Source organism: Vulpes vulpes, chromosome 6, assembly GCF_048418805.1.
Source record: "Vulpes vulpes isolate BD-2025 chromosome 6, VulVul3, whole genome shotgun sequence".
Classification (NCBI taxonomy): domain Eukaryota; kingdom Metazoa; phylum Chordata; class Mammalia; order Carnivora; family Canidae; genus Vulpes; species Vulpes vulpes.
The window spans coordinates 69307050-69323904 of record NC_132785.1 but is presented as its reverse complement, the minus strand read 5'-3'; the positions used below and the strand labels follow the sequence as shown (position 1 = coordinate 69323904).

At 35.2% G+C, this 16855-nt stretch overlaps 1 long non-coding RNA gene across 1 annotated transcript; it reads left to right on the top strand.

Moving 5' to 3' along the window:
• Nucleotides 1-6476: 6476 nt before the first annotated feature.
• Nucleotides 6477-16561, top strand: LOC140599223 (uncharacterized). The gene is made up of 3 exons (XR_012001909.1): nt 6477-6739; nt 6834-6881; nt 16390-16561. It is a non-coding gene; the product is annotated as an uncharacterized lncRNA (long non-coding RNA).
• Nucleotides 16562-16855: the final 294 nt, after the last annotated feature.

The window sequence follows — 16855 nt, the reverse complement described above, 5'->3', positions numbered from 1 at the left end:
TATATGTTTTCAGGGTAAAAGAGAGGAGTATAGGGTAAATACTTGTTACTTGAATGGTTCTCCTCTGAATTCTGGTCTCAACACACATCAAGCACTCCGTGTTAAATGGTAACCTTTTTGTATTTTCTTGATGAGGTCTAGATCACACCCTCCGTGACACTATCAAATAATTACTGCTCTCCTCAAAACTGGATCTGGAAACTCCTCACCCCTGTTCCCTACTCCATGAGGGTTATCCCAAAGATAGAGTTTCATCCAGTTCTCAGGGAAAACAGAAGTAATCTGGGGAGAGAAAGTCCTCTTTACCCTTTCTGGTCCCCCACTTCCAGTCATTCCCCAATTCCCCAGGGCCCCAGTTTCCTCCCTTGGTGTTCTCCATTCATTCCACTCTTAACATTGAACCCAGAGTCAGATTTGAAAACTGCAAATTGAATGTTGTCATATCTTTGCTTACTGCCTCCCAGTGGCTGATGAGCCAGACTTCACATGTGGCTCTCTAACTTCTCCAGTACTGTCTCTTGACACATCTCCCTGTTTCTTTACACCGATTCAATTCTTAAAATCTTCAGAGATTTGCCTCTGCATCCCATCTGATGTGAATTATGATTTCCTTTTTATTTGTATTGTTATTTTTCATGTTGAGTCTTAAAGTTTTTTATTTAAATGCCATTTCCTCCTCTAAGTTTCCTTGACTGCTACCTTTCCCTCAAATGTAGATTAAATTCTCTTCCTATGTCTCCCTCTTGCCCCCACATTCTATATTTCCCTTATCGTAGCACAGGTCATGGAGCTCCATAATTTTCTGTTTGTCAGAATCCTATATGCCTATATGAAGGCAAGGTCTATTTCTGCCTTGTAACTGTGTATCTTTTTTAAAAAAGATTTCATTTATTTATTCATGAGACATACAGAGAGAGAGGCGGAGACATAGGCAGAGGGAGAAGCAGGCTCCTCGCAGGGAGCCCAATGTAGGACTCGATCCCAGGACAAGGATCATGACCTGAGCCAAAGGCAGATCCTCAACAGCTAAGCCATCAGGCATCCCATAACAATGTTTTTTACAGCTCAGTAGAGTTCCTATCATATACTGGATACTCTATTAATAACTTTTAATGAGTACTGAATGTTGAATGATTTTTATGGTATTATTCAATAAAACTGAGCAATTTTGAGTGTGTATGATAATTTAAGTTAAATAAATTTGACTTTTGTTAGTGTGAATGGCAATTTTTGTTTTCTTTTTGGTAACAGCTTTATTGAGATTTAATTCACACACCATACAGTTTGCACACATAAAACTACATAATTCAATGGTTTGTAATGTGTTCATAGATTTGTGCCTCACTTAACCATGATCAATTTTGGAGCATTTTCAGTAAATGGCAAATCTTTTTTTTTTTTTTTTTTTTTTAAGATTCTCTTTATTTATTCATGAGAAACACACACACACACACAGAGGCAGAGACACAGGCAGAGGGAGAAGCAGGCTCCATGCAGGGAGCCCAACGTAGGACTCAATCCGGGGACTCCACGATCACACCCTGGGCTGAAGGTGGCGCTAAACCGCTGAGCCACCCAGGTTGCCCAAGTAAATGGCAAATCTTGATAATCAATAATTTGGTACATTGGAATCTTGCTTTTGCCCATCAATTATTTTGAAAATTATTTAAAATACTTTGTTGATATAGATCTTCAAATTGCATCTTCAGTGCAGTGTTATCTTTTCCTAACCTGTCACAATATATTGAGATTTCAGGAAGTCTTAATTTCTGGTATTTTGATTAATGCAAATCAACTTCAAATTATATTTACCCCTGAGTACAATAATGCTCTAAAAGTAGATCCCTTTCTCCATAGCTATAACTAGTCACTTACTATTTTTCATCTGCAAAGCATGGTTCTCCATGTCGAGTTAACTATCATTTGCACATAACTGAATATCACTTCTAGTCTATTTCGATCACTTTTAATTCTGCTATTCTCCTTTAAAACTTTTTATTGAATTTAGCTTCTACATGGCCATCAGTTTAGCCTTCTTAATATATTCAATATATTTCTTTCATTACCTGTGAAACTAGGTTTTGAAATTTGCTGCAGGAGAAAATTTTCTTCCCAAACACTTGGAGAATCTCCATTTTATAAATCAGATGTACATATATGTGGATGTGTGGTCAGCAAGGAGCCATTGCTGAAAGAAAAAAAAAGATACTAATTTCATGAATAGGAGCCTCAGGAAAAAAGACACATAGGCTGCAGTGTTCATAGAGGAGGGCAGGGGAGATCTGAGCAAGCACCATGACATGAAACTCTGGGAAAGGGCAAGTTTCAAACTAATTTTCAGAATACTTTGCTGTTTTTAAAGTAATATAGTACTCTCATTCACCATTTCTTCGAGAAATATTCATAAATTGAACCAACAGATTTCACAGTATATGGATTTCACTTCTCACTACCAAATATACATGTTAAAGCTCCAACTTCAAGATTAGTAGCAATAATAGCCACCCAGAAAGTATCATTATTTTTGTCTTTCATCTTCCCTTAAATAGTTACTGAGTAATGGCATTTATTCCCTCTCAAAAATGAAAAATTCAGGCAAATCCATGTATTTTCAGTTCTCTTTTTGGAAAAAAAAAGATGGTCATCTTAAGTTGCAAAGATCACTATTATTTTATAATTAAAAGTAGCTAGTACCATATTATAATCAAACTCAGCCATTGTTGGGGACACTCATCCTGCATTTTCCTGATTCAAGTGAATGAATCCTCCTCTGACTTACAGCTTGTGACTTCTTTGGGCATTTGGGGAGTTGTTGACTTGCTTGCAGGTTCTCACAGCTGTGGTACACTAAATATGACCTCAAATTCTTTGCAGCTCTCCTTATCACTAAGGCAGAATCTACCTCCCTATTCTGTGAACTGGGCTGGCCTTGTGGCTTGCTTTGATACAATAGAATATTCTGGAAGTGACATTTTGTGACTTCTGAGTTTGATTTCATCCCCTTGGAATACTTCTGCATTCCTGTGAGGGTGCTTGAGATGAAAGACAAGTTGGATAGAGAGAGACCAGCTCCATCATGCCAATCTTCTCATCACTCATCAGGAGTTGAGCCTCCTGAAATATGAGTGAAGCCATCTTACTCAATCTTGCCACATCCAAGCTGCAAGCTGATTGAATGAATTAGCCCTGTCAATGTTTGACACTAGAAGAACACTATCAATGTTCTTACAACACAAGAAATTGTTGTAAGCCACAGTTGGTGGTGATTCCACAGAAATGGATCTCTGCTCACCCCGTCTATGTGATTTCACTGATTAGGCTCTAGAAGAATCACATGGCCACTTGTGCCCCATGAGAAATATTTATGCATACTTTGTCCTGATAGGCTTTGGGCTGCAGGCTGATCTCCATGTCACTAATGCTTATTCCAGATGATCTGTCTCTCCCCATTGGTGTTTCCCAAGCAGAAACTAGGTACCAGTCCAGTATATCCTCCTAAGGAAAGGAGCATGTCATTTTTCTGAGAGTTCCCCGGGGAAAACTTTAACAAGTATTTTCCCCATGTCTCCCATTTATTTTTCAAAGAAGTCCTCTTCAAATTGACTTTCTTTTCCATGCAAGATAAAAGACATAGTATAATATGTGTGCCTTTGACTACAATCCTTATCTATAATTCTGAAATCTAAGAAATTCTTCAAAAAATCAAGAAAAAATGATGAATGTATCTATATCTCTTTACATATGTGTGTATGTCTTGTATATGTGTTTGGCAGCAATACCTGACAAATCAACAGGAGGTTGTTTATGATCTTTATAACCTTTAAAAAATCCCACTTGGTAGGAATGTGCGTTTATCTTACTGTAGAAATGTTGATATGTAATAACCACTGAGGGTGTTATATAATGAACACTATACAATCTTTCAAAAATTAAAAATTGAATTATAGAATATATATTATAGTTAATTTTATGTGTCACCTTGACTGGACCATAGGATATTCAGATATTTGGCTGAATGTTATTTCTGGGTGTGTCTGTGAGGTTGTTTCTGGGTGAGATTAGCATTTGAACCCGTAGACTGAATAAAGCACATTGCCCTTCCAAGTGTGGGCGTGCATCATCTAATCCTTTGAGGGTTTAAATGGAACAGAAGAGTGAAGATGGAGAGCATTGGTTCCCTCTGCCTGTACTACGCGGGGACATGGGTCTTTTCCTGTGCTTGGACAGGATCTCAAAGTGTTGGCTCCCCTGGTTCTCAGGCCTTCAGGCTTGAACGGAAACTACACCACTGGCTTTCCTGAGCCTCCAGCTTGCAGATGACAGATGGTGGCATTTCTCAGCCTCCATAATTGTTTGAGCCAATTCTGTATATTAAATATTTCTCTCCTTCTCTTTGTATAAATACATATGATATCCTATTTGTTCTGTTTCTTGGAAGAAGCCTGACTAATATAGCGTCTTTCTTCCAGTCTTACAGCAAAGAGGCTCCACAGCTCCATAGAGGCTCCTTTTCTTCTTTGAATATTTGCATCCTGATGGAATATTTCATTTTGGCCCTGAATATCTATTATCATTTTGGCAAACAAAATGCTTAGTTTAACATTTTGTTATCTATTGATGGATGTTTTGCTTCAAGTTACTAGAATTGGATTTATATTTCTTTTAGAAGAATTACTATGAGTAACACAGGATGCAAAAGGACTGGTCTTATGAGACATTGTGAAAATGTGATTATAAGAAATTCTCTTAAGGGATGAATAAACTTCCTTGTAACTCCCTTACATCTTAGCCTCTTTCTTCCCATGATATGAAATAAAAATTATCTCTCGATTAGTCACCTTTCCTAATTCATTGTGGAACTAAGTGGAGTGGATTAACAGGATTCCTGACCTGATTCAGGGGGTTGGGAAAGGGTGGTCGTGAAGGATGAAGCAATTTGTGAAGGTCTCAGGGTTCTCAAATGCACTGAATCTAGTGGATTTCCTCATCTACTCTGTTTCAGATAATGGAATAGAGGATTTTCCTTGAAGAAAGTATTGATATGCATTGTATGAAATACACAAATGTTTTAGGACTTTCATATATAACTTAAAGAATGTTTAAGCTTTATCCCAACTTCTAGCATCAGGTAGCCATAGCTACTGTTTATTTCATGAATTTAATTTAAAAAAAATTTTTAAGAGGATCCTATTTATTTATTCATGAGAGACACACAGAGAGAGGCAGAGACATAGGCAGAGGAGAAGCAGGCTCCTCACAGGGAGCCTGATGTGGGACTCCATCCCAGGACCTCAGGTCATAACCCTGAGCTGAAGACAGACGCTCAACACTGAGCCACCCAGGCATCCTATGAATTTAATTTTTATGCCTTTTCCCACCACCTAAAGTTAATATTACATTTTAAATAGGAATAATAATAGATCCATACTTTTTTTTTTTTTTTTTTTTTGCTGGAACTACTCACTGAACTTTGCAGATAGTTAGCCATAGAATTTTCACATCTCTTTGCAATAAAAAAAATAGACTGTATTTCCCATTAGACTTGTGAGTTGTTTTGGAGTAGCTATTGGGATTCAAGTGTTCTTAATATCCTTCATACATAACAGATGTTTGATATTTATTAGGTGTAAAATATCTATATTTTGAGGTGTTTTAATTCATCTCACATAGAGAAAAGTGTCTTATTCCAATTCACTTTCCCTTCTCTGCTTATGCACACATCCAGTGCTACCTTCTGCTTTATCTATTGTTTAATTCTCTTTTTATGTTTAAATAGATTTTTATAGCTTTCAGAGTTCTTTTATGCATGTCATTTCATTCAAAACTCATTTCATGGGACAAGTTCACAGAGGAGAACAGGTACCAACCACTAAACAATTCGCCTTAAGACACAGAACTGCTAAATAAAAAGGTAAAGCTAGAAGTCAGTGCTTTTAATACCATTATGTAACTTTTCAAAGCATAATCTTTCATTATATACCAAAAGATTCCTGTTCATTTTACTTTTTTTGCCAGAGATTATGAAGTTGATGATAAAGAAGTATGTCACTATAATTTTTATTTGGTTTACAAATTTTTGTAGGTTTTTTTTTTTTAATCAATATGCTGGAGTGTGTGTTCTCTAAATATTTCCTCTACTTGACTACGATGAAGTCGAAATTTAAGTTTAGTACATATAGGAAACATGATTTCTTTATAAACAAGTAGGATGGCTATGTGAAAATCTTTTAAATAACTAAATGATTTAGACGCATAAGTTTGTTAAGTCTTGGAGAATCTAAAAATACTAAAACAAGCTGTAATTTACAAATTTGCCACAAGATGGAAGCAGATTCCTTTGTTTAATTTTAGGAATTGCTATCCTTTTCCCAGGTTGAAAAATTAAACTCATTCGTGTTTCCTGATGAGCTAGTTGAAGATTGCAAACACATATTTAACATCCCTTCCTCCAGCCAGAATTCCTCCTTTCACTGTCATTTGTATCAACAACCTTACAGTTCAGTATAGTGGCAAACATTGGCAGCATTATTTATTTTGCTCCTCTCTTTTTGGGATATCTTCAACACTTATCATCAAGCAAGTCCTTTGTTTTTTTATTTTTTAACGTCAAACAGATTAACCTCTTACTCTCCTCTGTTCCTTTCATAGAAATTCCTTTTAATTGAACTTTCATGATTATTTGGTTAATAGAGCGATTAACTTCTTTCTAGACTCTAAAATGCATTCAAAATGTAGCCAGGTAAACACTATTACTTAAGGATTAAAAATTATATATGATCATAGCACTCCCTTATTGTCTCTAAAATCAAGGCCTTCTGTCCTTTTTTCTTCAGCATTTCTCCGAGCATTATTCTCAACTCATTCTCTCCATCTCAATTAAGGTAAGTCTTATTTCTGGTACCAGCATGCAGCTTATTTATTCCCATGTTATTTTTAGTGTACTCTGTTTTTCTACTACCTCTTTGCCATTTCTTCCTTCTTATAAGTCTGTTGAAAACTTGCCTCTTTTTGAAAGTATACTGTTTTCCAGAATAATTCAGTGTCACCTTACTGACTTGTTCGCACTTCCTTGAACTAGTCAACTTGGCCAATATATCTCTAGCTATATATATATAGGTTCACACAATATTTTATGATTTTTTGAAAAAAATTTTCTAATTTTCCTCCATATTTTAAAATCAGTATGATTTCATTCATCAGAAGCACCAACCTATTTGAGATACAGTATACAATTTATCTTGACTTGCACTAATTTTTGTTCTCTAGTATCTAGAGTTACTCAAGACTTATTCTGATCTACTTATACATATTAGAATAGGACACAGTAAGCTTGGCATAACATCTCAACATTTCAGTGGTTAAAAATTAAATAGAACTCATTATCTGGCTTTTACTTTCCATGTCTGCAGGCATGAATATAATCCTGATACCAACTTCTGCCATAAAACCAAACTAACTATACTTTTATATTATGACCCATAGATATGTGATACGAGTTAGTGCATTAGTATCCTAGAGAGGCATAGGACTTTGAAAAAATAACCTAATGATTCCACCACAGAAAATACACCCAAAGTTTCCACAAAAGATACACCTTGATCTAATCTCTACAGAGAAAAATCTCTATCGTTCGTCATTTTGTATGTCTGTTAGAGCCCCCGACACATCACTGGCTAGATGTTTCTGTTTTTGCCCAGGGCAGATGTTTCAGCTTATGTAATAGTGCGTTAGAGTTTGCCCAGGGCTAAATGTGGCTTTGCTTTATTATAATATCATATTTGATCCAATACCTTGACAACTGGCCTATTTTAATCCTACGGACATTATGATTTTTATGATGGATAATGTTTCCCTCTTTGCTTTTTCTCCTTTTGCTGTAGCAAATTTGGTTCACTGCTAGTAACTGTACAGCACAGTATGATACTGCATTAGCATGATAGTTTTATCCTTGAATTTGTTATTTCCCACCCAATTCTTCCTGTCTTTCTGTCCCCAAACTTTCACAATTGCTAATTTGTTTTTTTACCATCCCCCTTCCCCACATGTACATTGTCTTTTCTTTACTGGAATATTTTGCTGTTAATTTTTAAAATATTTTTATTTATTTATCTGAGAGACACAGAGAGAATGAGAGAGTGAGCAGGAGGGAATTGAGGGGCAGAGGGAGAAGCAGACTCGCATTGAGCAGGGAGCCCAGTGCAGAACTTGATCCTGGAACTCCAGGATCATGACATGAGCCAAAGGCAGATGTTCAACCAACTGAACCAATCCAGGCACCCTGCTATTAGTTTTTTTTTTATTGACATAACTGATACATAACAATATACTAGTTTCAGGTGTACAACATAATGATTCAATATTTTTACATATTGTGAAATAATTACCACAATAAGTCTAGTTGATAGCCATCATCACACATAGTTATAATTTGTTTTTCTTATGATGAGAACTTTGGAGATCTACTCTTTTAGCAACTTTCAAATGTGTGATACAGTTTTATTAACTAAAGTCATCATGCTGTCCATTACATTTCCTCAACTTATTTTAATAACTGGGATTTTATACTGTTTGACCACCTTCATCCCTTTCATCTACCCTATACCAATCTGTTCTTTACATCTGAGTTCTGGGTGTTTTATCTCCACCTTCCCGCTTTCTTTTTTAGATTCCACATGTAAGTGAGATAATGTGGTATTTGTTTTTCTCTATCTGACTTATTTCACTTAGCTTAACTCAAGTTCAGTTCACTTAACTTCAGTTCTATCCATGTTGTTGCCAATGGTAAGATTCCATTCTCTTTTATGGCTCAATAATATTCTATTGTCTATCTATCTATCTATCTATCTATCTATCTATCTATCTATCTATCTATCATCTCTTATAATATCTTTATCTGTTAATCTATTAATGGACGCTTAGGTTGTTTCCACTTCTTGGCTATTGTAAATAATGCTACAGTGAGCATGGGGATGTAGCTATCTTTTCAAATTAGTGTTTTCATTTCCTTTGAGTAAATAATCAGAGATAGAATTGCTGAATCATATAGTGGTTTCTTTTTAATTTTTTGAGAAAACTTTATAGTGTTTTCTATAGTGATTTCACCAATTTGTATTTCTGCCAGCAGAGCACGAGGCTTCTCTTTTCTCCACATCCTCCCCAACACTTGCCATTTTTTGTCTTTTTGATGTTGGCCCTTGTAACAGGTGTTGAGGTGATATCTCATTGTGGTTTTGACTTGTGTCTCCCTGATAATTAGTGATGTTGAGGACATTTTCCTGTTTGACTACTGTTTGACATCTGTATGTCTTCTTTGGGAAAATGTCTACTCAGATCCTCTGTCCCTTTTTGAAATAGGGTTGTTTTTTGCTATTGAGTTGTGTGAGTTCTCCTTATATTTTGGATATTAATCTCTTAACAGATATATAATTTGCAAGTATCTTCTTCCATTTAGTAGGTTGCCTTTTTATCTTGTTGGTGCTTTCCTTTACTGTGCAGAAGCTTTTCAGCTGGATGTAGTCTCACTTGTTTATTTTTGCTTTTGCTGCCTTTGCTTTTGTTATCAAATCTAAAAATTCAACATCAAGACCAATATCAAAATTCCATCTATGTTTTCTCATGGGGTTTTATGGGTTCAGCCCTTACATTCAAGTCTTTAACCTATTTTGAGTTTATTTTTGTATATGCAAGATAGTGTTTCAGTATTGTCATACAAATCCCATTGATAATTAATATTCACTTGAGAATTGTATTTACTAAACAAAAAGTGCCAGTTTTGGAAAAATTTCCTGCCTTTCCAATCTCCCCAGACCAGCCTGTAAATGAACACCCATCCTCTGACTTATTTCTGGCAATGTGGTTGACTAGCTAGTCTGAAAATTTGCTGCTGACAAACATTAAAAAATGTATAATTTAACTTGCAAGATAGTTAAGGATCACAAGATCTCAAAGCACAAAAAGAACAGAAAACCAAAATAATAAGCTGTTCTTACTACAAAGATTGTCTTATGGGTATTGCCAGTCTCGAGGTGATTGGGTTTTGGTTGCTGCACTGAAAGAGTCGAGGACTTAAGTTTGAATAAGGTGACACTTGGATCAAGCTTCTTAAATAAAACAGTGCTAAATTCTCAACAAAAAGATTGATAAGAAAAAAAAACACCTTATGGGAAAAGAAACCTTTTTATGTTTGAAAATAACACACTTCTATATATCTCAAAGAAGAAATCATAATGGAAATTAGACAATATAACTGAAATAAAGAAAACACAATATATCACAAGTTATGGGATATAGCTAAAACAGTGCTCAGAAAGTAATTTATTGCACAAAAAGACTGAAAAATATGAGCTCAGTGTCCAGCTTAAGAAGCTATAGAGAGAACAACAGAATAAATTCAAAGTAACTATAAGAAGTAATACTGACAAAGAGAGAAGGCACAAATAAATAAATAACCAACATGACACAATCACACACAAATCAGACATTAAAAACGTATGGTGATCTTATTGCCAATAATTTTGAAAAATTGGGTGAAGGACACAATTTGTTAGGCAAATATAACTTGTCAAAATCTGATTTAAACAACAGAAAACATGAAAGATCTCTACCTACTTAATAAATTGAAATAGTATTTTAAACAACTACCTCTAATTAACTCAAACTACTTCCCATTCCTTCTCTCTCACATCTACAAAGCAAGTTGGGTTTATAGGCAAATTATACCAAGTATTCAAGTAAAAGATAACTTTTAACTCAGTATTGTCATAAACAAATTGTTTCAGAGACTGGAAAAAGCCATAACATTGTCCAACTTTTAAAATAAAACAAATTGGGGCACTGGATGGCACAGTCAGTTCAGCCTCTGACTCTTGGTTTCAACTCACATCATGATCTCAGGGTTGTGAGATTAAGACCAGTGTTGGGCTCTGTGCTCACTATAGTTTGCTTAAGATTCACTCTTTCTCTACGCCTCTCCATGTGAGGGAGCATGTGCTCTCTTTCTCTCAAATAAATCTCTAAAAATAAAATACAATAAAATAGAACAGTTTAACCAAAGTCTAATAAGCTGGTAAGTGAAAAATTGCAAGCTAGACCATTGGATCTACTTATAAGCAAAAAATCTTAAACCAATTAATTAATGACCAAAACTCAAAATGTTTAAAAAATTGCATCATGCTCATATGGGTTTTATCCCAGGAATGTGAGGATGATATACTACTGGAAAAACCATTAATGAAATTCATAGCATTAACAGATTAATGTAGAAAAGTCACAGGATTATCTAAAAAAATAGGAAAGTCAACAAAATCCAATTTTTTACAAAAATATTTATTTATTCATTTGAGAGACAGAGAGCATTAGTAGGTGTGACAGAGGGAGAAGGAGACAGAATTTCAAGCAGACTCTAAACTGAGAGTGGAGCCCGACACGGGGCTCAGTCTCATGACCCTGAGATCACAACCTGAGTCAAAATCAAGAGTTGGACCTCCACTGACTGTGTCACGCAGGTGCCCCAAAACCCAATGTTCCTTTATGATCTCACTTTTTAGAAAGATAGGAATAGAGGAACGCTTCCTTAATTGATGAAATCTTACTGATAGCAATGAAACAGACATTACCTTTGAGACCAGGTATGAGAAAAGTCATGCCTTACTTTGCATTGTGCTGACCAGGAAGCCCAGAAATTAGGGTAAGAAAAATATAGAGATTATAAAGGAAGAAACCATACGCCATATGTGAGTGTAATAAGCAGCCCAAGAGACTTTACAACTCAATTGTTAAAATAAGAAAAGATTTCCACAGGTTTATTGCATATCAAATCCAGCAAAAAACATTTGAAAATGTAATTTTTAAAGGATAGCATTTAATAGCAACTAAAATGTAAAGCAGTCAGAATAAATCTAACAAAAGATGTACAAGACTTTTATGGAGGTAATTATAAAACTATATTTAAAGTCATTAAAGAAGAACTAGATAAATGGAGAAAGTGTGATAGATTAAAAATACTATAGATGTAAATTATCTCAATTTGTGTATAAATTCAAGGAATTATTACAATAAAAATCTCACGGGCAGCCCAGGTGGGTCAGCGGTTTAGTGCCGCCTTCAGCCCAGGGTGTGATCCTGGAGACCCAGGATCGAGTCCCATGTCAGGCTCCCTGCATGGAGCCTGCTTCTCCCTCTGCCTGTGTCTCTGTCTCTGTCTCTCTCTCTCAGTGACTCTCATGGATAAATAAATAAAAATCTTTTAAAAAGTCTCACTGGTGTTTTCATGGAGCTTGAGATGATTCTAACATTCACTAGAAGAAAAAAGGGAAAGAAGCTGAGGCAGCTATGAAAGAGAGCATCTTGGGAAGGCATCCTATCAATATATGAGGACATTGTAAAGTGATAGCAATCAAGAGGAGGTGATGTTGACATGAAAATAGAACAATGAACTAATGGAGACAGATGGAAAGCCCAGATACAAAATGTGTGTATAAAGTTGATACATGAGAGACCAGGCTTTGCAAATCAGTGGGGAAAGGTGAACTTTTTATAAATTACCTTTATGGAAAAAAATAGGATCTTTATCTTTCATTACAAACAACAGCAAAAGCTTGTTGAAGAAAGACCTAAATAGAACAAAACTTTAAGGCCTTGTGAGGCAAATGAAGAAAGATATCTCTTATTTTGTAGCAATAAATAATTTCTTTCAATTTTTTTTTTCTTTTGGGCAGCTTGGGTGGCTCAGCGGTTTAGTGCTGCCTTCAGAGCAGGGCCTGATCCTGGAGACCCGAGATCGAGTCCCATGTCGGGCTCCCTGCATAGAGCTTGCTTCTCCCTCTGACTGTGTCTCTGCCTCTCTGTCTCTCTGTCTCTCTGTGTGTGTCTCTTATGAATAAATAAATAAGATCATTAAAAAATAAAATAATTTTTTTCTTTTTTTAAATTTCAATATAGTTAACATACAGTATTATATTACTTTCAGGTGTACAGTATAGGGATTTAACCATTCTAACATTAGTCAGTGCTTATCAAGTGCTTAATTTCCTTCACCTATTTCACCCATCCCCTCACCCACTTCCCTTCTGGCAACCATCAATTTGTTCTCTAGAATGAAGAGTCTGCTTCTTGGCTAGTCTCTTTTTTTTCTTTGTCCATTGTCTTGTTTCTCAAATTCCACATATGACTGAAATCATATTTGTCTTTATCATTTTTTTTCATTTGGCATTATACCCTCTAGATCCACCCATGTTGTTGCAAAAGGCAAGATTTCATTCTTTTTTTTTTATAGCTGAATAATATTTCCATTGTATATATGTACCACTTCTCCTTTATCTATTCATCTGTGGATGGACACTTGGGCTGCTTCCATGCTTTGGTTGCATGTTGTAATGCTGCAATAAACATAGGGTGTATATATCTTTTGTATTAGTACTTTCATATCCTTTGGGTAAATATCCAGTAGTGAAATTACTGGATCACCTAGTAGTTCTATTTTTAATTTATCAAAGTATTTCCATACTGTTTTCCACAGTGAATGCATCATTTCGTGTTTCCACCAACAGTTCATGAGGCTTTGTTTTTTTCCACCTCCTCCCCAACACTTGATGTTTCCTGTGCTTTCAATTTTAGCCATTCCGACAGGTGTAAGGTGATATCTCATAGTGGTTTTGATTTGCATTTTCCTGATAGTGATACTGAACATCTTTTTTTTTTTTTCTGAACATCTTTTTAAGTCTGTTGGCCATCTGTATGTTTTCTTTGGAAACATGTCTGTTCATATCTTCTGCTCATTTTTAAACCATATTTTCATTTTTGAGGTGTGGAGTTGTATATGTTCTTTATATATTCTAGATATTAACCCTTTTTGAATATGCCATTTGCAAATATCTTCTCCTATTCAATAGGCTGACTTTCACCTCTGTTATTGGTTTCCTTTTCTGAGCAGAAGCTTTTTATTTTGATGTAGTCTTAATAAAACTACTTTTGCTTTTGTTTACTCTTGCCACAGGAGACATATCTAGAAAGATGTTGCTATGGCCAGTGTCAGAGAAATTACTGTCTGTGCTCTCTTCTAGGATTTTTGTGGTTTCAGGTCTCATATTTAGGTCCTCACTCCATTTTGAGTTTATTTTTGTATATGGTATAAGAAAGTGGTCCACTTTCATTCTTTTACATGTAGCTGTCCAATTTTCTCAACATCATTTGTTGAAGAGACTATCTTTTTTCCATTGCATACTTTCCTGCTGTGTCAAAGATTAATTAACCATATAACTGTGGGTTTATTTCTGGGATGTCTATTCTGTTCTGTCGATCTAGGTGTCTGTTTTTGTGTCAGTAGCATACTATTTTGATTACTACAACTTTGTAGTATATCTTGAAATACAGGATTGTGATACCTCCAGTTTTGTTGTCCCTTTCAAGATTTCTTCTGCTACTCAGGGTCTTTAATGGTTCCATATATATTTTAGGGTTATTTATTCTAGTCCTGTGAAAAATGCTGTTGGTATTCTGGTGGGGATTGCATTAAATCTGTAGATTGCTTTAGATAGAATGGACATTTTCACAACATTTGTTCTTCTAATCTATGAGCATGGGCTATCTTTCCATTTGTGTCATCTTGAATTTATTTCATCAGTATTTTATAGTTTTTAGAGTACAAATCATTCACCTCTTTGATGAAGTTTATTCCTAGTTATTTTACTATTTTTGGTGCATTTGTAAATGTGATTATTTTGTTAATTTCTCTTTAGACTGCTTCATTACTAGTATATAGAAATGTAATGGATTTATGTATATTGATTCTGTATCTTGCAACCTTACTGAGTTCATTTATCAATTCTAGTAGTTTTTTTGGTGGAGTCTTTAGGGTTTTCTATGTATAATATCATGTCATCTGCAAATAATGAGTTTTATTTCTTCTTTACCAATTTGAATTCTCTTTATTTCTTGCCTGGTTGCTATGGCTAGGACTTCTAGTACTATATTGAATAAAATTGGTTGGAGTGAATCCTTGTTTTGTTCCTGATCTTAGGGGAGAAGCTCTCAGTTTTCCATCATTAGTTATAATGTCAACTGTGGGTTTTTCATATTCAGTCTTTGTTATGTCGATAAATGTTCCCTCAATCTGCTTTGTTGATGGTTTTATCATGAATGGATGTTGTTCTTTGTCAAATATGTTTTCTGCGTCTATTGAAATGATCATGTGGTTTTTGTCCTATCTCTTGGTATATTGTATCCTGTTGATTAACTTGCAAATGCTGAATCACTCTTGCATCCCAGTAATAAATCCCACTTAACTGTAGTGAGTGATTTTTTAAAATGTATTATTTCATTTGATTTGACAGTCTTTTTTGAGAAATTATGCATCTTTGGTCATCAGAAATATTGGACTGTAGTTCTCATTTTTTGTAATGTCTTTATCTGGTTTTGATATCAGGGTAATGCTGGCCTCATAAAATGAATTTGGAAGCTTTCCTTCTATTTTTTGGATAATTTGAAAAGAAGGCATATTTTTCTTTTTAAAAGTTGGTAGAAGTCACATGTGAAGCCATTTGGTCCTGAACATGGCTGGAAATCAGTCTGTTCAAATTTTCTATTTTTTTTCCTGATTCATGCAGGTTATATATTTCTAGGAATTTATCCATTTCTTCTAGGTTCAATTTGTTGGTATATAATTTTTCATAATATTCTCTTGTTTGTATTTCTGTGGTGCTGGTTGTTATTTTTCCTTTTGATTTTATTTATTTGAGTCCTCTTCTCTCTCTTTCTCTTTTTGATGAGTCTTGTTGGAACTTTATCAATTGTGTCAGTCTTTTCAAAGAACCAGTTTCTGGTTTCATTGATCTGTTCTATTTTTGGTTTGTTTTTTAGTTTCTGTATCATTTATTTCTGCTTTAATTGTTATTATTTTCTTTCTTTTGCTGATTTGGGGTTTGTTTGTTCTTCTTTCCTAACCTTTAGGGTGTAAGGTTAAGTTTTTTTATTTCAGATTTTTCTTGCTTCTTGCAATAGGCCAGTATTGCTATAAACTTCCCTTTTAGGGGATTCCTGGGTGGCTCAGCGGTTTAGTGCCTGCCTTCAGCCCAGGGCATGATCCTGGAGTCCCTGGATCGAGTCCCATGTCGGGCTCCCGGCATGGAGCCTGCTTCTCTCTCTACCTCTGTGTCTCTCTTGAATAAATAAATAAAATCTTAAAAAAAAAAACAAAAAAAAAAAACTTCCCTTTTAGAACTGCTTTTACTGCATCCCAAATATTTTAGGCCACTTTGTTTTCATTTGTTTCCATGTAATTTTCAATTTCTTCTTTGATTTCTTAGTTTACTTATTCATTGTTTAGTAGCATGTTATTTAACTTCCATGTATTTGTGCTGCTTACAGATATTTTTTCTTGTGATTGATTTCTAGTTTCATAGCACTGTGCTCAGAAAAGATGTATGGGGAATGCCAGGGTGACTCAGCGGTTGGGCGTCTGCCTTTGGCTCAGGCCTCAGGTCGTGATTCCGGGATCTGGGATCGAGTCCCGCGTCAGACTGCTTCTCCCTCTGCCTGTGTCTCTGCCTCTCTCTCTCTCTCAGTCTATGCCTCTCATGAATAAAGAAATAAATCTTAAAAAAAAAGATTCATGGTATGATTTTGATCTTTTAAATTTGTTGAGACTTATTTTGTGTCATAATATGTGATCTATTCTGGAGAATGTTCTATGCATTTGAAAAGAATGTATATTCTGCTGTTTTAGGGTAGAATATTTTGAATACATGTTAGGCCCATCGGGTTCAATGTGTCTTTGAAAGTCCTTATTTCCTTGTTGGTTTTCTACTTGGATGATCTCTCCACTGATGTAAGTGGGTGTTAAAGTCCTTAACTATTATTA